The sequence below is a fragment of the Leopardus geoffroyi genome, chromosome D3 (assembly GCF_018350155.1).
Source record: "Leopardus geoffroyi isolate Oge1 chromosome D3, O.geoffroyi_Oge1_pat1.0, whole genome shotgun sequence".
Lineage (NCBI taxonomy): Eukaryota > Metazoa > Chordata > Mammalia > Carnivora > Felidae > Leopardus > Leopardus geoffroyi.
Window position 1 is genome coordinate 69290771 of NC_059339.1, and position 21463 is coordinate 69312233.

Sequence of the window (21463 nt, forward strand, 5' to 3'; positions counted from 1 at the left end):
GCTGTTATTTATATGCGAATCCTCTCTCTCATTCACTCACTCTCCCCAGGGCATCCTTCACTGCCCTGTTGCCCAGCAGCCTCAGAAGAAGGATGCCAGGACAGCGACCAGATGGCTCCTGTGTGGCTCTGGCAGCTGGGGTGGCCCTGGGCTGAGGCAGGAGGAGCTGAAGGGGCCCGAAGTTTCTGTTGACCAAACGCATTTTCCTCCGAATGCCCAGGATGCCCAGGATTCTACTGTTAGGCTCTTTGGCTTAAGGCCACCGGACCTCCAGACAGGCCCTCAGCGTGCAAGCAGGTACCAGAGGCCGAGAAGCAGGTGAGCACATCAAGACTACAGGCTCAAGAGATGCTGGTAGTTAGTGCCCCAGGGTCAGAGTCAGAGGCCCAAGAGGCCGGGTTGAAGCCAGCACTCCAGTTCCAACGGGGCCATTCTTCTGTGGGTAAAAACGCAACCTTAGGGGTCACCTGAGGCAACAGTTCAGACCATCGCCATGGTCCACTAGTGATCTAGGCCACAGGATTTCACTTCCAGTTTTTCTGGTTCTTTGCTGCTGTAAGCGCCCAGAGTCCATGGAACACCACGGTGCCCTGTGGGGACCGAGGGAAAGAAGGCTCCCCAGCCCCGGAGTCCCTGGCGGAGGGCCAGGCACCGCCCCCGCACCGGCTCAGAAGGCGGGCCCCTCCCGCTGGTGGCCGCGGGGACTCACATTTCCCGGGGTGAGCGGTGGCCTGAGGCCTGGCGGCCAATCTCTGCGCGGCTCCCCTCCTGCGCCTCCCCGGCCCTTCTCTTGGCCCCGCCCCGCACCCCACGACGGGAGGGAAGCCTCCCACCCTCCCCCCCACCTCACTTCCCACTCTCCCCGTCTTCCTCCCACTCTCTCCGGGAGGTCCCACCCTCCCCATACCCCCCACTTTGGGGTGGTCCGATGCAAACGGCAGAGGGGACTGGACAGGACTTATAGTCATTGTCTAACAGCCTACCTGCCACCTAGGGGACCCGCTACTGTCCCAGGGGCCTCTGAGCTGAGGAGTCCGTTGCCCCAGGGACAGTAGAGAGAGTGACAGGTGGGGGGGGGGACAGGATGCCTTCATTTCTGGCCTCTGAAGGAGCAGTATGCTCGGAGAGGACCTCTGACTTCAGCCACTTTGCCCCCTCCCCCCCCCCCATAGGATGCCAGGGAGGGGTGGTTCCTGGGAAGCCTCACCTCTGACCCCACTCGGCAGAACTTCCCCCCACCTTCTGCTCCCTTCTCTGCCTCCCTGCCCTCAGCTGCTTTCACCTTTGCCCATCTCTCCTTCTCCCCCATCTCAAGTCAGGAAACCTGAGGTGCAATGTTTCCTTTACCTGTCCTGTCCTTCCCGGGGGAGGATTTTCTACCCCCCCCCCCTTCCCCCCAAGGGGGTGGCAAACACCCTCTTCTGTCTGGAGGCCCTGGAGTGGGGCGGGGCTGGGGGCCTACTTGTCTCAAAGCAGCTCAGAAGGTGACATGCCCGGAGTTAGGGACCACAAAGAGAAATCCACACCAGCTTTGGTTTTCCTAGTATTAAGTAACAAAAAATCAACTGAGTCAATTAAAGATCTAACCGTCTTTATTAGTGGATTCATGAAACGGGCAGCGTCCCAGCTCGCAAGTTAAGGGGAGCTCCAGAGGGCTACAGAAAAGGAAGGTTCTTAAATATGAAGAGGGACCAGGAACAAAAGGAAATTATTAGCAAAGAAACCATTATTTTAGGTGGGGTCTGTCAGTAAACTTCCTAGTGCTGACCAGGAAATCCACGTGGACTGTTAAATGTTACATTTCAGGGGGTTGAAACTGTAGTCAGGTTAGGTGTTGAGCTAACTGTAGTCAGGTTAGGTGTTGCTGGCTTGGGGCTTTAACCTAAGTGATGCCATTTGGGGCCCGCGGTTTTCTTTTTAACAATTACCCCCTTGATTCAGACTTGCAGCTTAACCGAGAGATATAATCAAGATTCAAGGCATTAGAGCCACTCTCAGCTGCATTTTTGGTCAACTTTTGTGTGGTATTCACAGGTCATGACGTTTTTTTGCTTAATCTCTGTGATATTCACAGGTCGCAACCTTAGGTTCATAATTTTTCAGTCGGCTGTCCTCTTTGTTCCTTTTCTGACACTCCAGCCTTAGAGAATTTGCTTAGTGGTCAGCAGCTGTGAACATGCATTTAAAGCTTTGAGAGTATGTAATGCACCAGGGGGATTACTATGATCACTGTAAGCAGGATAATTCCCAATGTTTGGAGTGCACTTCAGAGCCATGGTCCCCAAGACCCAAACCAAACAGAATCAAATAAGTCAAAGAAAGACCCTGCTGAAGGAGTCACTCTTTTAGGCCAAGTGGTTTGCTCTGTGGTCTTATTAATAGACTTTCGATTTCCCCAGAAGGGTTAAGCCAGGCCGTAGCAAACGGTGTGGGGTATAGCGGATACCTCCTTGTCCAGCTAAAAAGGTAATCGAGGGCTATTCAATTATCAAGAGCATCTTTGGCCAGAGAGTCTCAGGGTCTTAGCTGGGCAGCTATCGCTTTGGTAGTGGGTTCTGCAATAATTTCAAGAATTAAAGAGGAGTTTCTGATCATAGCCTCATTTATATTTATCCCTGGGCAAAGAAGTAGGGATCTGCCAAAAGGAGTGAATCCTGAATCATGAAAGCCCCTGGAGGGTCCCTTCTAACTCAACAGTATCAATGATGGAGAGTCAACCAATGAGGGGTCTTGTTTTGCTTTTTTCCTACAGGCTGAAATAAAAAGCCGTTCTAAATTCCAGAGGTTATTCCTCGTTAGCGATGGCCTGGGAGAGAGAGAGGTGAGGGTGTTATCTTTCCAGGACAATGCCAGATTAAAGGAAAGGACACACAGGAGGAAGGGTTTCATGTTGCTCGAAAGTACGAAGTCTTGATCTGTAGTCTTGGGCAGTCTACCTTGATGTCAGCTACTTCTCTTCCAGGTCAGTTTTGGCTTGGGGGCCTCTAGCGTCTGCACAGAACCAGGTGTTAGGTGTTGCGTGAAGCTTTCTTCAGCTGTGTGAGCTGGACCCAAAGCCCAATACCTTCCAGTTTTTGCAGCAGTATCGGTGGTCAGGAATGCTTGCAAAGGTTCCTTCCGGTGGGGTTCGAGGGCTGTCTTCCTTTGATGACATTTCCAGCATACCTAATTACAAAGCTCTAAGCGATGACCAACAGAATCCTTTGAATTGAGATCAGAAAGGCTTCTTTAACCTGACGGTGACAGGCTTGAGCATAAGACGTTAGAGATTGACGGTGGCTGGTCATACTAGCACGAGACAAGAATTCCAAGAAGTTTGCAAGGTTTTCATTCAAGTGTGTATGACTTGCCCGGTGAGGTGGATGTCCTGATCCCTGGACACCATAGAAGGTATACTCCAAGCGGAAAACATATTTTCTAATAGAAATTTTTTTTCCACGGTTTTTTTTTTGTTTTTTGTTTTTGTTTGTGTTTTGTTTTTTTTTCAACCAGGGAGAAGCTTCAACCCTTCCAGCAACGATGCAGACAAAAATGGGGACATATAGGTAACCCGTACCAAGTGACAACTGAAGAAAGTTCAGCTGCGGGTGTACAAACGTCCGTAAGGAGGACGTCAAAATCAGTTTTTCCAGCATTATGGACCTGACGAGACAGACGTGGCTGACCGACTGTTTTTGCAATATTACGGCAGTCTCCCCACCAATGTCTGTTTATCATTGGAATGGTCTTAAGTGCCCTATGGCGGGTGAAGGAATGTAGAAACCAAACAGTGGGGTTTGCCAGGGAGTCAGGAAGAACCAAGCAGCCGTCTGGGTTTTCCCCGTAGCGGGGACTGTTCATTTAATTTACAACCACTATTCATCCACCTTCATTTCTCTGATTCGGGGTGGGGGGGTGTGGCAAAAGTCTGGCAATCAGGAGCCAGTTTCGCAGAAGCAAGGTGGGCATTATCCACTTGTGCACAAATCGTATAGATTCAGCCGCTGCCGCCTTGATGAAAATCAGCCTGATCACATATTAAAATTTCTTTCCAAAGATTCCTTTTCCACAAGCCTTACAACTTCCTTTCTTTTTTTTTTTTTTTTTAAATTTTTTTCAACGTTTATTTATTGGGACAGAGAGAGACAGAGCATGAACGGGGGAGGGGCAGAGAGAGAGGGAGACACAGAATCGGAAACAGGCTTCAGGCTCCGAGCCATCAGCCCAGAGCCCGACATGGGGCTAGAACTCACGGACCGTGAGATCGTGACCTGGCCGAAGTCGGACGCTTAACCGACTGCGCCACCCAGGCGCCCCACAACTTCCTTTCTGACATTCAGATTTTGTCCTAAATTTTTCCTTTTTGAACAACCAGCCTCACTTTAGGACACAATTACTTTCTTTTCCCTCAACAAAAATGCATGTCCATTCCTCGTACTTTTTTGTACTGAAAACACACATCCTACTTGTCTTGTATGCAGAGATGTCTCCCTTATTTCCAGTGGTCTTAGTTACAGTTATTAGAATTCTTAACTCTTAGGAAACTTAATTCCTAGTGAAAGTGACTAAGTAAGCAATTGTGAACTGTCTGTTACACTAGCATTCTTTAGGTTGGCAAATTTAGGAATACATTTCATAATTTCTAGAAACATGTGCTTCTTCATAGCATAATCTTCCAACAAAGCACAGAACATGTTTGCTAACAGACCCAAATTTATCTTTAGTTTCTCTGTAATAAGGAAGCCAAAAGTAGATAAACCTGTGTTCAGTAATTAACGTTTCAGTATTTTATCTTATTTGGAAGTGATCTAGATATTTAATGACTTTAACTGACTCATCACTTAACTCAGCAAAACTTTTAAAGTTTTGGGTTACCAAAAAGATTTGGGAGACAATTTAAAAGTCTACTCAGGGGCATCTGCCTGGCTTAGTTGGTAGAGTGTATGACTTAGGGGTTGTGAGTTCGATCCCCACATTGGGTGTAAAAATTATTTGAGAAATAAGAAAGTTTGCCCAAAATTTTAATTTTATTTACATCTATTCAATCTACTTGTTTGTAAAAATTATGCTTAGGTTACCCATAAAATCTTCACAAAACATCAAGGTCAATCATTCTCTCCAGCTGTTTTTTTTTTTTAAAGCATTTTGTAACAGATAATATCAATTTATTTGACTTTCAGTAAACCCAGAAGGAATAAAAGTTTACATTTTAATGCTGAGAACTTTAAAGAATATCTGTCTTAATTAAACAACCGACTATTTTCCCAGATCACATGAACTTGAAAAAATACTTGCGTTAGTTTCTATCTTTCTGAGACTTTTAGAATGTCCAATCCTAGCAAGCACTTGCCTTCAAACCAACTAAACAGAGCTCTTTCACAAATGAATTTTAGCAATATCATCCAGAGGTAGAAAAATAACTCATATTTGCAACATATAGATAGATATCCAAATTTATATTTGGACACACGCGTAAACATGCAGACATGCAAAGACCCCATAGTTACTAATATCTGTGGAGAAGATTTCTTAATGTTTATTTATTTTTGAGAGAGAGAGAGCGTGAGCGGCAGAGGGGCAGAGAGAGAGAGGGAGAGAGAAAATCCCAAGCAGGCTCCACACTGTCAGCGCAGAGCCCGATGTGGGGCCCCAACCCACAGACTGTGAGATCATGACTTGAGCTGAAGGCAGATGCTCAACCAACTTAGCCACCCAGGCGCCCAAAATTTTAAGATTTGTATTTGCCCCAGGAATTAATCTTAAGGAAGCTATGTTGGAGTTTGGGTGCAAAATCCCCTTTTCCCCCCTTTAGTCTCATTGTAAATGTGTTTACATTTCACTGACATGACAAGATTTATATCTTCAAGGGACAAAGAGGGAAATGAAAGTTCTTTGAAGGACTTTGGTTTCCTAAGGCCAAGAGTTTGTAATAAGCCTTCTGAACTAAACAGAAGTTTGGGGATTGGGAAAGGAATAGGTGGATTTTGAATTGCCTCTCAGAGATGACTTTCTCATTTTGCAAAAGTGCGTAAGATGAGGACAGTTGCTTTCAATTCCTCAAAGGAATTAGACGACATTATTTCCAATTTGCTTCTTTCCCTCTGGCTACATCCTTGTGATTTTAAATAGTTCTGGAGGTATTGAATAGCCCCCCTTTGGTGTCAGAGGGCTCTCCCAAGAGGGTGCGAATGATACTCACCTTCCCAAATCTAGAGTCACTCCCAGTGAGAGGCAAAGAAAGAACCTGTGCGTCCCAGGCAGGCAGGAAGCCGAGCCAGATTACGCAAATGAGGTGAGCGAGAGGTCAGTGGCTGTCTCTGGTGCAGAAAAGATCAATAACCAAGAGGTCTGGATTTGGAAAGCAAGGGACGGTGTGAAGTTTTCTTTTCCTCTCTCAACTGGGCATTACAGACAAAGACTCAGAAGAGCCAATTCCGGTAAGAATGTTCACCCTTTGCTGGTTCTGTGCTTTACCAGTTACCCCTTGGCTTCTTAAGGGAATAACATAGCAGTTTCCCAGGTGATTCCTTAATTTCATCCATTCTGGAAGGGTCCCTTATAGGGGCCCTCCTCTGAAGGTAGATGCAGGGGTATCTGTAAGGCCATTAACTTGGCAGACTTTTGTTTGCAGTTGTGTAGACTTTTCAGGGTGGGAAGAGCCAAAGGGTTAGTTGAATGAGCACTCCAGCAGGAAAGAGGGGAGCAGTAGGATTTTGGTCTTAGAGTCTTTTGTTTTAGGTACCCCTTGCAATCTTTAATATTTCATTAGCCTTCTGTAATGAATCTTCCAATTCTTCGGAGACTGCTTTGGAACGTTGAAACGTTTTGGAGGCTTCTGCTTGCCAATGAAAACAGCTCTCCTGTTCTGTTTCAAGTGCTGAAGTCATCTTATCTAATTGGAACATTCCCCTTAACCATTTTATTGCTAGGGCTTAATTCCCCTGAGGGCTGGCAGTAGTTTGGGAGGACCCTAGCGGCAAAATGGAATTAACTCACATTTCTGTCCAGCCATATTTTGGGGCCCCCAGCCTGACAGTTGCCACGTTCTTTAGGACATGAAACAAGCTGAGTGAGATTTTGCTGTGTTTGCAAGATGACCCACAACTTCCGGGACTGTAGTTCTTAGATGTAAAAATAAGCAGGTGTGCTGGAAGGTGGCGCGCTTGGCCCTTTAGAATTTAAGGATCCTGTTAGCGAAGACTTGGGGTTTTGTGGCGCCAGACTAATGCTTACAAGGGATCGCTGTTGAATTGGGGATCGTGCACGTTTTAGAGCGTACCTCGTTGCTCCCAAGTTTTCTTGAGGTTGGCTGGTGACCTAGTCCAATCCAACCTGTTCCGTGACCAACTTATCCCATCACGAGAGTCTTCTTGAAGTGTTGAGCTCTAATAGCCTTTAAACTCTTGACCAGTGCCCGCCAACTTTTTCAGCTTTCTGACCTCCGAGATCCCCATTAGCAATAGCCTTTATCTACACAAAACAAGACAAAGAAACATGTACGTCTTAACATACTGGCAGTAAACAAGAGATGTCAACTGAGTCCTGGCCACAAGGAGGCGCTGTGCGCTCCAGCACCAATTCCCATGGAAACTTGGACTGGGGGAGGGATTGAATCGGCAAACCCCAAGGAATGAGGACTGTGGGTTGATTCCAAACAAAATGGAAGACTGCAGCTACCACCAATGGTTCCCAGTGTGGAATCCAGGGACAGAGCTAAGGACTTGGTTTTCCACCCCAGGGTCCTGTGGTCTGAAAGACTGGGGGCATGGCTCTGGTGGACCCTTCTACCAGCTCATGTGGGCTCTGGGCAAACACACCAGCTCAGCTGGGCTTGGGGCAGACCCATCTGCCAGTGTAAACTGACCTGCCCTGTAAAGGAAAGTCAGGCTCATCAGGCTCCTGGATGCAGAAAGAGCAGAGCTGGGAACCAAGAGGAACTCACAGCCCCTAGGAAATGACAAGGAAGACAGTGAACTTACCGGGTTCACAGGGTACTGTGCCTGTGTTCTCATTGTCCCCAAATGCCTCCAAGAAATTCATTTTGGATTTTGTCACTGCCAGCCAGTCTGTTAAATAACAAAAATTCAACCAAGTAAACATTAAAAAGTTGAACTCATGGGGTGCTTGTGTGGCTCAGTTGGTTAAGTTCTAACTCTTGATTTAGGTTCAGGTCATGATACCATGGTTTGTGAGTTCAAGGCCCACATCGGGCTGATAGTGTGGAGCCTGCTTGGGATTCTCTGTCTGTCTGTCTCTCTCTCTCTCTCTCTCTCTGCCCTTTCCCTACTCGCATGCTCTCTGAAAACAAATAATAATCTTAAAAAAAAATTAAAAATCAAATTCCTGAATCAGGCAGCATCCTATCTAGCAAGTAGGGAGAGTTTCAAAGGGCTACAGGAAAGGAAAGGTTTTTAAAGGTAGAGAGGGAACAGAAAAGGAATTATTGGTAAAGAATTCATGATTTTAGCAAGGTCACCCTCCTAAGGGGAACTATCAGTAAAGGGTCTATCAGTAAATTTCCTAGTGCTGATGGGGAAATTCCCGTGTTGACTGGTTAAAGATTACATCCCTGGGGGTTACATTCCCGGGGGGTTAACCCTAACTGCAGTTAGCTTATGTGTTAAGCCTTGGTTTTCTGGCTTGGGGCCTTAACGTAAGTGACACCATTTTGGGCCTACGGTTTTCTTTTTAACACTAGGCTTGACAGAAATCGGGTTGACGTTTCTGGGCAGAGCAGGATCAGGCTCGTCTGGAAGTAGATAGACCTTATTAGAGTTTTAATGCCAAAAATCTAGAGTTGGCATGTTTGGGGAGAAGGGATGTCTGGGGTTGGAATGTTCTGGGAGGAGAGACTTAGGAAATTTCAGGAATGAGGGCTCTGTAGATTCCTTTCAGGAACTTCTGGGGCTATATTTCAGCTTATTGTGCTCGGCTGTAAAAGGCATCCTGGGAGGTCAGGGGATGAGCTTTGAGAATTTACAAAACAGCAAGAAAAAGAGATAAAACACCACGCTGTGTGGGGCTTGACTTGCCGGCACGGCTGTTGATGGGAGCCGTGATCTAGGGCAAATCATTTCCCTCTCTGGGTCTCAGGGTCCCCAGGTGAAGTGGAGGTTAGGCCTGTCAGGCTTCGGATGACGGGATTGCATGTGAACAGCAAGGAAAGGTCTCTAACGTGCCTCTCTTGGCCAATCACAGCCTCTGCATCTGTGTGGGCTAATGTTACTGATAATGACCCTCCTCTCTGTTTTTATTGTTACGTGAAGATGCTCACTAAATATTTGGAGAATGAGGCCTGGCAGACGTTTAGGACTTGGAGGGTCAGATTCAGTGTTGGGGAGAAAGAACCCTGGTTGGAGCCCTGGGCTGGCTTCCTGTGGGACCTGGGTGCCCTCTGTGGGCACCGGGCCTTCCATCACTTGGCCTGTGTGTTATGGCACGTTCTGCCTCCTCCTTGGGGTCCTCCTGGGGCAGGCACTCAAACATGGGCGTTTCCTCTGGCCTGTTGCTGGGAGGGGTAGCTGCTGAGACCACACTCTTCACATCCGCTGCAGATGGGGCAGCCTGTGGGCATGGCTTGAAGCTGCCCAGAGGCAGTGAGGGGAGGCTCCAGAAGCGAGGGTGCCATGGATGGCTCGCCGAGAAGCCCACAGCTGCATCGTTGGGCACAGCATCCTGCTCGGGCAATAAAGAGTTAATGGCCATGGGCATCAGACAGCACTCTCAACCTTTGAGACCCATCTTGGAGCCTATCTCCTCAATGCAAACCTCTTTACTAGCAAAAAAAAAAAAGGAAAAGGTGGGGAAAGGCAACCCTTCCTTGGTTCTCAGCTTGACCAGAACTCTTCTCTGACTCACACGGTCCAGGCCAGCTAACCTACAATTCTCTCCTGTCTTGCATTTAATCATTTCAGGGCTTTTTCAGTGGGTTCCCAGATAGGGCATGATCCCTCCAGGGACCTTCATGTCCCCTCCCTGTAGGAGAAGCAAAGGAGTCCCTTTCAGAAGAATCGAAGGGCGTGTCTGTGGACTTGGTGGTTCCACACGCTCACTTCTCACCGCCCTGCAGCCGTGCCACAGCCGAGCCCTGACTTGTGTGTCCCGCCCACACCTCTTCCTGCTCAGTTGTCCTCAGTGCACGTCTTTTCCCTGTGCCATGTGCTCTGTTTTTCTCGCCTCTGCTGGCTTCTTGATGCAAATTTAATCCACAGAGGAATTTCCTCGCTGGCACCTACTCAAGGAGAAAGCCACTTTCTCGGCTTCCTGCAGCCTGGCTGCTGTCTGCTCCGTGTCGTAAGGGCAGAGGTAGTCCCGGAGGACTGGAGGGACCGGAGCGGTCACACATATTCAGAGACACTCAAGCACTTTCAGTTTTCAGTACACTGTATTGCCTCCTGACACTTCCCACAATCAGAGCCAGCCAAGTCCATGGATTTGCCAGTGCTCATTCTGTATCTCTGATGTTAGGATGCATCTTATTTAATTGAAGGCAAGCTCTTCCAGAGAGGGCTGCAGTCACTTTGGTTGGGCACCTGGGAACCACTTACAATTCTCCGGCTGTAGGGCTTTTTGTTTTCCAGACCACATCGGTAATGCGAATTCAGACTGCAGACCTGTGTGGCGACGAGCATACGGCTCACGTTTTCAGAGACCTCTTTCCCTCCCCTCCACTGTGACAAGGTTGAACATGAAATCTCCTTGCTGTCCCGCACTGTGAGGCAGGTTCATTGCTTGGTACCACTGCACGGAGCCCTTGGGTGTCCTAGCTTTCTGCAGAAGCCTCTGGCTCCTGAGAGCTTTGATTTGAAAAAATACGGCTTGTGGTCCATTAGCCAGAATTCCTCTGGCCATTCCCGGGAGCAGAATAGCTCCTTTGTTGGTAAACTCCAGCATGGTCGAGGTCATTGAGAATCCTCCTGTGAACTTAGGTCACAGGTCCACGGATTTCAAGGGAGCAGTCCCAGGCAACCCAGATATTTTGAGTCTCCCCAGTACGCTTGGGCTGGCGGCCAAGAGGGAGTCCCATCAGACAAGACAAACAGGGATTGGCCACAAAGGTAGGCTGGGCTGTGAGTCCGGGATCCGTGTAGCTCCTGCCCCACGCAGAGGAGGCTCGGGATGAGGGAAAGAGGTTGGATGTATCGGTGGCATTCTTCCAGGCAGCAGAGACACCTGGCTCAGCTCAGGAGCTGGGCTCACTCTAAGGTGTATACAAAAGTCCCAGGAGGCCTCATGTGTCACCCTCCCTTGGCGCTCGGAGCAGGGGTAGAGATCATCATGCTTTTTATTTTTTAAGTTTCTTTTAATTGAGATATACTCAACATAAAATATTAGTTTCAGGCATACAACATAATGGTTTGATATTTGTATATAGTGCGAATGTGCCATTCGTGTTTTCTTAGATTTCTTAAGGTCCCTTGGTTGTGACCCTACATTTCTGTGAACTCCACGGTGCTCACTTCCAGGGGTATCTTCTGAATCGTTTTACAAAATGGCATAAATGATAGTTTCATGGACCCACCATATCAAGTCCACGATCCCCCCAGAACAAGGCTACCCAAATGGGGAACAGTCATGTATGTGTGGACATGCTTGGTTGGCCCCTACAGTCTCCTCAAATATTACTTCACGTACCCTTGGTTTACGTTAATAAGCCACTTGTAATAACCTATTAAGTGTAGAGTCCAGTGAACTTTTAAATATGTGTGCGTCTGCGTCAGCACAACCTATATAAAAATGGGGAATATTCCAGCACCCTAGTACACCCCCTGGTGTCCCTCTTAGGAGCTACTCCCTCCAAAGGTAACCAGTGTTCTGACCTCTATCATCATAGATTACGCCTGTTTGTTGAACATCATATACGTGGAATTATATAGCATGCATTGTTTGCTGTCTTTTTTTCCCAAAAACATACCTGTGAGATTAGTCTATGTCTATTGGGAGTTTGTTTCACTGCTGCAGAATATTCCACCACATTTATGTCATCACCTCACCATCTTGGTATGAACACTATGAGCATTTTAATGGGATGACTTATTTTTCCCCTGCATATGTACTTTATTTTTTTTTTTTCAACGTTTATTTATTTTTGGGACAGAGAGAGATAGAGCATGAACGGGGGAGGGTCAGAGAGAGAGGGAGACACAGAATCGGAAACAGGCTCCAGGCTCTGAGCCATCAGCCCAGAGCCTGACGCGGGGCTCGAACTCACGGACCGCGAGATCGTGACCTGGCTGAAGTCGGACGCTCAACCGACTGCGCCACCCAGGCGCCCCTATACTTTAAAGCATAGTTAGTAAGTCAGTGTACAAGAGCTTATGGTGGTTTTTGTCTATAGTTGACATTTCTGGTCTTACGAGTCTTTCTATTTTTACCCTCTACTGCGTCCTGGAGAGAAGTTGCTGGCGTTGCTTTGCACCCATGTAAAGAGGACTTCCTCCTATGTGTTCTAAAAATGTCATTGAGAAAGCTCCACGGGGCTGGGGCGCATGGGTGGCTCAGTCGGTTAAGTGTCCGACGCTTGGTTTTGGCTCAGGTTATGATATCATAGTTTCGTGAGTTCGAGCCCTGCCTCCGGCTAGTGCTGACAGTGCAGGGCCTGCCTGGGACTCTCTCTCTCTCTCTCCCTGCCTCTTTCTTCCCTTCCCCCGCTCATGCTGTCTCTGTCTCTCTCAAATAAACAAAAAAATTAAAAAATAGACAGCTCAAAGGGGCTAAACACGGCAGTATCCTTCGTGACTTGGTTTGTCCTCACTCCGCCATTATCTTTCCAGCTGGAGGTCTTGTCTCCACTCACCATGTGCAGCGGGAATGCACTGGTGGGCCCGGGCTCACCTCCGGGAGCTCACATGATGGACACACAGCAGCATGCGGAACCGAATTCTCGCACCTGGCAGAGCGCCCTTCCTCAGGGCTGGGCTAATCTGCGAGTTGTCAGGCTCTGAGCTACGCACGGGGACTGGAAAGCGGGCTGGGTGACGACCCACGCATACAGTCGGTCTCCAGCAAGTCTGGAGCCATGCTGGTTGCAGGATGCTGCTGGTTCTCTCCCTGAAGATGCAGGCCTAGGGGCCTGGGGGATGGTGTGCCTGGGGTCCTGGCTCCACATCCCATTGTGTCCCAGCCCCAGGCCCATGTCCAACCAGGCACACATGTAAAGACTAGCTGGGCTGTGAGTTCTATTTCATCTGCACTGTGGGCCTCAGCTCCTGGTGACTTTGCTTCTCTTCGCAAGGTAGAAATGCAGTGCGTGTGTGTGTGTGTGTGTGTGTGTGTGTGTGCATACGTGCGTGCGTGTGTGTGTGTGTGTGTATAAATAGCCAGCATAGCTTGCTCTTTGCTTTCAGTATTGGCGTGTTCTCTCATTCTGTAGTTTCTAATTTCATCTTGTCTTGTATCTAAAAGGCTCCTGAGGGGGATGCCTGGGTGGCTTAGTTGCTTAAGTGCCCGACTTTGGCTCAGGTCGTGCTCTCTCCACTCAGCACGGGCCCCCCGCTTCAGATCCTCAGTCTCCCTCTTTCTCTGCTTCCCCCCTACTCTCTCTCTTAAAGAACTAAAGGCTCCAGGGGGGCTGCATGTTCAAAGCACAAGCCTGGCTTTTACTTCTCCTGCCAGAGTTCCTTGTTTCTGCAATGGCTTCAGGCCTCTCGAACGCGTCTGCGTGCTGCCTGTGCTGAGACAGGAAGGACCCCGTCTCATTCGTTTCCTTTGCTCTAACTTGTTGGAACATGGCGAACGGTGGGGAGGGTGGATGTTGTGCAGCACACGCAGCCAGGGCCTTGTCCTCCACACTGGCCGAGGTCCTGAAGAGTTTTATGTCCGTCTGTCAGGTGCTCCTTTACCACGGCTCTCACACCAGAGGCGCCGGGGTATATATGGAGTCCAAGGCAGGGGTCCTGTCCCTCGGGAAGCAAGGCTAGGGCTCAGGGCACAGCTCTCGCCATGTGTCTTTCCTCGATCTCTGTGTCCCGGCTGCTGCCACAGCCCTCAGCCCTCACTGCTTGGGGCCCCATCCGCTGAGGTCCATGGACGTGTGACAGGGAGCATACAAGCAGCCCCCGCCACCCTTGCTCTGTGGGCAGCTGGGGACTCTGAAATATATAGGGTCTGGAGTGAAGACGAGGGGCCTCCCAGGCTCCAAGTGTCCCTGACGGGAAAAGTAGGGGGGACTGGGACTGTTGCCTCGTCCTCTGCGGCTCAGGCCGGTTCTCCCTGTGCCACCAGCTGGTGGGGGCGGGAGCTGGGCTGACAGCTTCCAGGGGGCTTGGCAGTAGCCGTTCAGAGGTGGTCGTAACCCTGGTCCCCTGGCTCTGGGGCTTTGCTTCTGCTGTTTTCACCGAGGACAGATACAGGGAGTGTCCTTGGCCAGCGGGACTCCCAAGTTCCTGCACCAGGACCCCAATGGCCAGCAGGTGAAAGAGACTTTTGTCCCCTACCTGCGGTGCTAGGTTTGTTTACTTCTGGCTCCTTCTCTCCCTGCCTCAATTCCCAGGAAGTGAGAAGGACCAAGAGTGGCCAGCTTTGCTGAGAGAAGCCACCCGTGAGATGCCGAGGAGCAGGGGACGGAGGCAGCACAGGCCGGTGGTGCCACCTAGGGGAAGGAGTGTCCCCGGCTGGCTGCTGGCACAAAGACTCCTCAGGGCAAGTCAACCACGTTTATAAAACCCAGGATTCACTTTCAGGATAAAAAACGAGGTGAAGAGAAAGGGAAAGGGAGTCATTGTTCGCGTGGTGAAAATGACTTTAATGATTTCTCATTTTACAAAGGCATTCCCTCCAGAGTACCTCAAAACACGTATGCTCCCATCCTACCTTTTAAGTGATTTGATTTAGTAAAAAATTACAATTTTTTCCCACGAAGGTAGAAGAAATGGCACTTATTTATGTCGGGTGAGGAAAAAACGAAAACCGAAGAGTATCAATAGGAGGAAAACTTGTTCTCTTTCCTTGTTTGGATCCATCTTGGACAGAGGCCACTAATTCTTGATCCAGTGCCATTAGCCAGTGACTTACAGATCTGGCTCCACCCCACACACTAGAGTCCCTCACCCGAGGGCCCATCCGGCATCTGAACGAACTACCGAACCCCCCTGACCTGCTTCACTCACAGCGTTCCCATCCCAGCAGCTGAGAAGCCCAGCAGTCATCCTCGACTCCTTTCTCTGCCAACCAACAGCCAATCCATGAGGAAATCTCAAATTTCCGTCTTCAGAGTATGAGCAGAGTCTGACAACCTCTCACTGCCCTGTTGCTGCTTCCAGCTCCGAGACACCATTATTTCCTGGCCTGAATTATTGCAGGAGCCTCCTAACGGGCCTCCAGCTCTGTTCCTCCACAGTTCATTTCAGTAGGGCAGAATGAGGTCTGTCCTTGACTCCAAAGCCTGCGGCGCGTGCGATTTACTGAGAATAATAAAAGCCCAAGTCCCTACAAATGTCTTCTCGGGCCCCACGCGATCTGCACCCAGATGCTTCTCTGACTCCGACCCCTTCCCACCTTGCTCACTCTGCTCAGCCACACGGGCTCCTTGCACAAGCACACTCCTGCCTTAGGACCACCCCTGGCGGTTTCTCCCCGTCTTCGTCCAGACACCTGCATGGCTAACCATCACCTCCTCGAAGTGTTTGCTCAGCTGTCACTCAGTGACCAACTTGATAATCTTCAAATCCGACAATCCATACTCAAACAGTATTCGCCCAGCTTTCTTGAACTTGGGGTGGAGTCACTGGCGTGTACTTGGGTTAATTAAAAGTAGGGTGCCTATATGTCCCAGTTTGCCTAGGATAGTCCCAGTTTACACTTGTTGCCCCCCCACCCCGGGTTATAAATAACAGCGTCCCCTTCACTTCTCGACAGTGACCTGGGTTGGATGATCCACTCTGTGGCCATCCTAGGACGGAACTGAGGGGGCTTTCTCTCCTAACGCTTCTCTACCACACGTAGTTAGGTTCCAAGTAAAGTGCCCCTAGTTACTCTACTGTTTTCTACTGGTCCTTAGCACCAGGCCGCAACACCTTTAGAATTTCGCCCAGTTCTCCATTCCTTCTCTCACGAAAACACACAGGCCCACAGCCACTTCCACTATGCTCTGTGGAGACAGAAAAGGTAACCTGCGTGAGAGTGGCTGCTTGCAGCTGGCTCTACTTGTGTGTGACTTGAGCGATCCTCCCATCTTTCATTTTCTTCAAACGTCATCCACCCACCCACCCATCCGTCCTCTCAACGTCACGGAGCGTCTACCGCGTGCCAGGCACTGTCCTTGCACACGAAGTCCTTGCCCTCATGGAACTTACAGTCGAATGAAGGACACAGGCAAGAAACAAGCTAATAAGTGAACAGGAGCTCGGGAGAGTTCCATGGAGGTCAGCGTGCTCCAATCGAGTCACAGGGAGGGGAACTCAGTGGGAAGAGAGAACCCCTGACTGAGCAGAGGACATCTGGGACTTTTAAGATGAGTAGGGGTCTGACCTGAGAAGGCAGAGGAAAGGGCGTTCCAGGCAGAGGGAAGATCTGCCACAGCCTGAAAGCATGAGATAGCACAGCATGTGAAGAGTCAAAGGCCGTATGTTTGAAGCACAGGGAGCCACAGGGAAGGAGGGCAAAGACTCTGGATTTTATTCCAACTGTGACATAAACCTGTTTCGGGGCTTTGAAGAGGGTTGACCTGATATAGTTTGTACTTTCTGTTTATTTTTGAGAGAGAGAGCACGAGCAGGGGAGGGGCAGAGAGAGAGAGAGAGAGAGAGAGAGAGAGAGGGGATCCAAAGCAGGATCTGCACGGACAGCAGAGAGCCCGATGTGGGGCTCAAACCCACAAACCGTGAGATTATCACCTGAGCCAAAGTCAGACGCTTAACTGACTGAGCCACCCTATAATTTGTATTTTGTTTTTCCTTTTTCAATGTAAAATTTATTGAAATTATTGAAAGGGTTTTTAGTGAATTCCTCCCTACCTCAGATGCTCCCAGAGAGTTTCTGGGTGTCCCTGAGCTAAGCCTTTCCCAAGTTTCTTTTCTTTTTTTTTTTTTAATTTTTTTAATTTAAAATTTTATTTAAATTTTATTCATTTTTTAGTTTTTAACTTTATTTTTTAAATTTTACATCCCAATTAGTTAGCATACAGTGCAACAAGGATTTCAGGAGTAGATTCCTTACTGCCCCTTACCCATTTAGCTCATCCCCCCCTCCCACACCCCCTCCCGTAACCCTCTGTTTGTTCTTCATATTTGAGTCTCTTATGTTTTGTCCCCCTCCCTGTTTTTATATTATTTTTGTTTCCCTTCCCTTATGTTCATCTGTTTTGTCTCTTAAAGTCCTCATATGAGTGAAGTCATATGATATTTGTCTTTCTCTAATTTCATTTAGCATAATACCCTCTAGTTCCATCCATGTAGTTGCAAATGATAAGATTTCATTCTTTTTGATTGCTGAATAATACTCCATTGTATATATCTACATCTTCTTTATCCATTCATCCATCGATGGACATTTGGGCTCTTCCCTTACTTTGGCTATTGTTGATAATGCTGCTATAGACATGGGGGTGCCTGTGTCCCTTGGAAACAGCACATCTGTATCCCTTGGATAAACACCTAGTAGTGCAACTGCTGGGTCGTAGGGTAGTTCTGTTTTTAATTTTTTGAGGAACCTCCAGACTGTTTTCCAGAGTGGCTGCACCAGCTTGCATTCCCACCTATAATTTGTATTTTAAAAAGGTGCCCCTGGCAGTTTCTTGGAGAACACAGGGGGCCAAGACTGGAGGTAGGCTTACGGTTGTCCAGGCAAGAGATTCTGGTAGCTTGGACTAAAGTGGTGGAGGTGGAAAGAAGAGGGTGGATCTGAGACCTATTCTGAAGGAACTGATAAAACTTGCTGATGAACAGGATAGAAGGGGTGAGGGAGAGGCCTCTGACTTGAGCTACCGGAATCATGAAGGGAAGGACTAAGAAGGGTTGGTTGGGTGAAGTTACTGTGTGAGCCGTGCGTAAGATGGAGATGCCCAAGAGAAATGTCTAGAGGGCAGCTAGATAAGAGACTGGAGTTGGAGAGACCAGTGTTGGGATGGAAATGTGATGGTTTCCAGGACCAGGGATGAAATCATGCAGGGAGAGAAGACACAGCCGAGGACCAATCCTGAGAAAGCGACAAGCAGAGATTGATTGGAGGAACAGATGCAAAAGACCAAAGGAGGGTCCCTTGTGTCACGTTTTGGAAAAGTAAGATGAAGCCAGAAAGGTTTCTGGTAGATTTGGTAACACGAAGGTAGCTGTGACATTAGAGGGATCCATTAAGTGGTGGAGGCAACACCAGGTTAGGGTGCTTTGGAGAAACAGTGAACGATTCATACATTTCTTAGTAACACTGGGGATAGGTGGAAACTTCCTTCGTTTGGTAAACTGTACCTATCCCACACCTATCGTAAGGATCACGGATACTCAGTGGGGAACCCGGGATTTGGCATTTTTCCCTCCTCCCAACATTGCATCAGAGGTCCCAGCCCTGTGTAGAAGGGCAGTACAGGTAAGTAAGATTGTCTACGTGACCAGAGCGGATACAAGGGTTCAGCAAGCCGGCTACATGCGGAATACTCAAACACTGCTCGTTAGCAACAGCCAAATAGAAAATAAAATAGAAAAAAGATCTCATTCTTTTTATATCCAAATAAAACGACACCAAACCATTATGGGAAAAGGTGATAAAACTTTCAGAGGCATGTGCTGGGACATTCCCTAGGAAGCGCCTCTTTTCAACTATTTCTCAGTGACAATCCCTGCTGACATGACCAAGGGAGCCGGTGTCTGATACAGAATGAAGACGAAGTCCTTGGTATTTTTTTGATCATGGAACGGAGGGGTCCTTGACCAAATGGATGCTAAAGCTTCTGAGAGCCAAGATGTTCTCTAATGATAAAAAAAAAAAAAAAAAAGGTGATGGAGGCAGCGAGCATAGAGCCACTGGAGGACAGCACCCAAGCAGGAAGCCAGGAAATGGAAATAAAGATAAGTGGTAGGGTGGTAACACTGAGTAGCATAAACCTCCAACTAGCACAGCATTCTGCAAAAGGGAGAAGACAACTGGTCTGGAAGCAGCACGCAAGGGCAGCAAGGTCACTGCCATGCAGACCTGAGACGCTGGGGCAAGAGAGAGAAGGCTTATCTGTGAAGTATACTGAAGACGTCCCTGTGTTTACAAGGAACTTACGCACTAAAGAGTGAATAATGGTTACATTTTTATTACTTGTTCCCATTCATCTCACCTTCCCAAATTCCTCCGATCCTCAATATTGGTTCATATAGGGGCGCCTGGGTGGCGCAGTCGGTTAAGCGTCCGACTTCAGCCAGGTCACGATCTCGCGGTCCGTGAGTTCGAGCCCCGCGTCGGGCTCTGGGCTGATGGCTCAGAGCCTGGAGCCTGTTTCCGATTCTGTGTCTCCCTCTCTCTCTGCCCCTCCCCCGTTCATGCTCTGTCTCTCTCTGTCCCAAAAATAAATAAACGTTGAAAAAAAAAAAAAAATTAAAAAAAAAAAATACGGTTCTTGGGGCGCCTGGGTGGCTCAGTCAGTTGAGTGTCCGACTTCAGCTCAGGTCATGATCTCGCGGTCCGTGAGTTCGAGCCCCGCGTCGGGCTCTGGGTTGATGGCTCAGAGCCTGGAGCCTACTTCCGATTCTGTGTCTCCCTCTCTCTCTGCCCCTCCCCCGTTCATGCTCTGTCTCTCTCTGTCTCAAAAATAAATAAATGTTAAAAAAAAAATTAGGGGGCGCCTGGGTGGCGCAGTCGGTTAAGCGTCCGACTTCAGCCAGGTCACAATCTCGCGGTCCGTGAGTTCGAGCCCCGCGTCAGGCTCTGGGCTGATGGCTCAGAGCCTGGAGCCTGTTTCCGATTCTGTGTCTCCCTCTCTCTCTGCCCCTCCCCCGTTCATGCTCTGTCTCTCTCTGTCCCAAAAATAAATAAACGTTGAAAAAAAAAAAATTAAAAAAAAAAATACGGTTCTTAAGGGGCGCTGGGGTGGCTCAGTTGGTTAAGTGTCTGACTTTGGCTCAGGTCATGATCTCGTGGTTCATGGGTCCGAGCCTCGCACGGGGCTCTGTGCTGACAGCTTGGAGCCTGGAGTCTGCCTCGGATTCTCTGTCTCCCTCTCTCTCTGCCTCTACCCCCACTCACGCTCTTTCAAAAATAAGTAAACGTTAAAACAAAATTTGTTTTAAAAAGAAGGTACGTTCCCACTCAAATGTCTTTGAAGACTTAAAATACATAACCAGCACACATCAGGACCAAGTTCAGTAATCTGCTTCTTGGATATTTACCTCAGAACGAATTACGAACATCACTAAACACCACAAGTTAAACTGGTTTTCAAAATTTTGAAAAATACAATTCAACTACAACAAAAAAAGAATTCCATTTAACAAGTGGGAAAAGGACTTAAAATAGACATTTCTCCAAAAAAGATATATGTACGGCCAATAAGCACAGGAAAAGATGCTTCACATCACTACTAATTAAGGAAACGCAACTCAAAACCAGCGAGGTACCTAACCTCACACTCATTGGGAGGGCCATTATAAAAAACAAACAGAAAACAGCAAGTATCAATGAGGATGTGGAGAAATGGGAGGAACCCTTGCGCGCGGCTGGGGAGGGCGTAAGACGGGGCGGCCAGGGTGGACAACGGTTTGGCAATTCCTGGACATATTAGAAACAGAGTTACCACGACACCCAGCAATTCCACCCCTGGGTACATGCCCCAAAGAACTGACAGCAGGGCCACGAACAGAGATTTGGCCAGCCTTGTTTAGAGCGGCGTTACTCACAAAAGCCAAGGGGCCGCAGCAAAGCAGGCATCCACAGATGGATGGAGAGATAAACAAATGTGCTCTCTACATACAATGGAATATTCTTCAGCCTTAAAAAAAAGGAAGGCAAGTCTGACACGAACTACAACGTGGACGAACCCTGAGGACATTATGCTGGTGAAATAAGCCAGTCACAACAGGACAAACCCTGTATGACTCTGTTTGTGCGGGGCCTTGGGTAGTCCGATTCTTAGAGGCAGTCGAATGGTGGTGGCCGGGGCCGCAGGGAGGGCACCGGGGACTCAGAGTTTCAGCTCCACGAGATGAAGAGAGTTCTGGAGATGGATGCTACCGGGGATTGTATCAATAACATCAATGTATTTATTTTTTTTTTTTTTTTATTTTTTTTTAAAAAAATTTTTTTTTTTCAACGTTTATTTATTTTTGGGACAGAGTGAGACAGAGCATGAACAGGGGAGGGGCAGAGAGAGAGGGAGACACAGAATCGGAAACAGGCTCCAGGCTCTGAGCCATCAGCCCAGAGCCCGACGCGGGGCTCGAACTCACGGACCGCGAGATCGTGACCTGGCTGAAGTCGGACGCTTAACCGACTGCGCCACCCAGGCGCCCCAAACATCAATGTATTTAATAACACTTAAATGTGGTCGATGGTAAATTTTATCTTACATGTA

General features: G+C 48.4%; 1 long non-coding RNA gene across 1 annotated transcript; it reads right to left on the reverse strand.

The window, feature by feature from the left end:
- Window positions 1-1574: 1574 nt before the first annotated feature.
- LOC123588604 lies at window positions 1575-21148 on the reverse strand. Its single transcript, XR_006707927.1, has 3 exons — window positions 20790-21148; window positions 7959-8045; window positions 1575-3990 (listed from the first exon to the last, which is right to left on the reverse strand). It is a non-coding gene; the product is annotated as an uncharacterized LOC123588604 (long non-coding RNA).
- Between the last annotated feature and the right edge of the window lie 315 nt (window positions 21149-21463).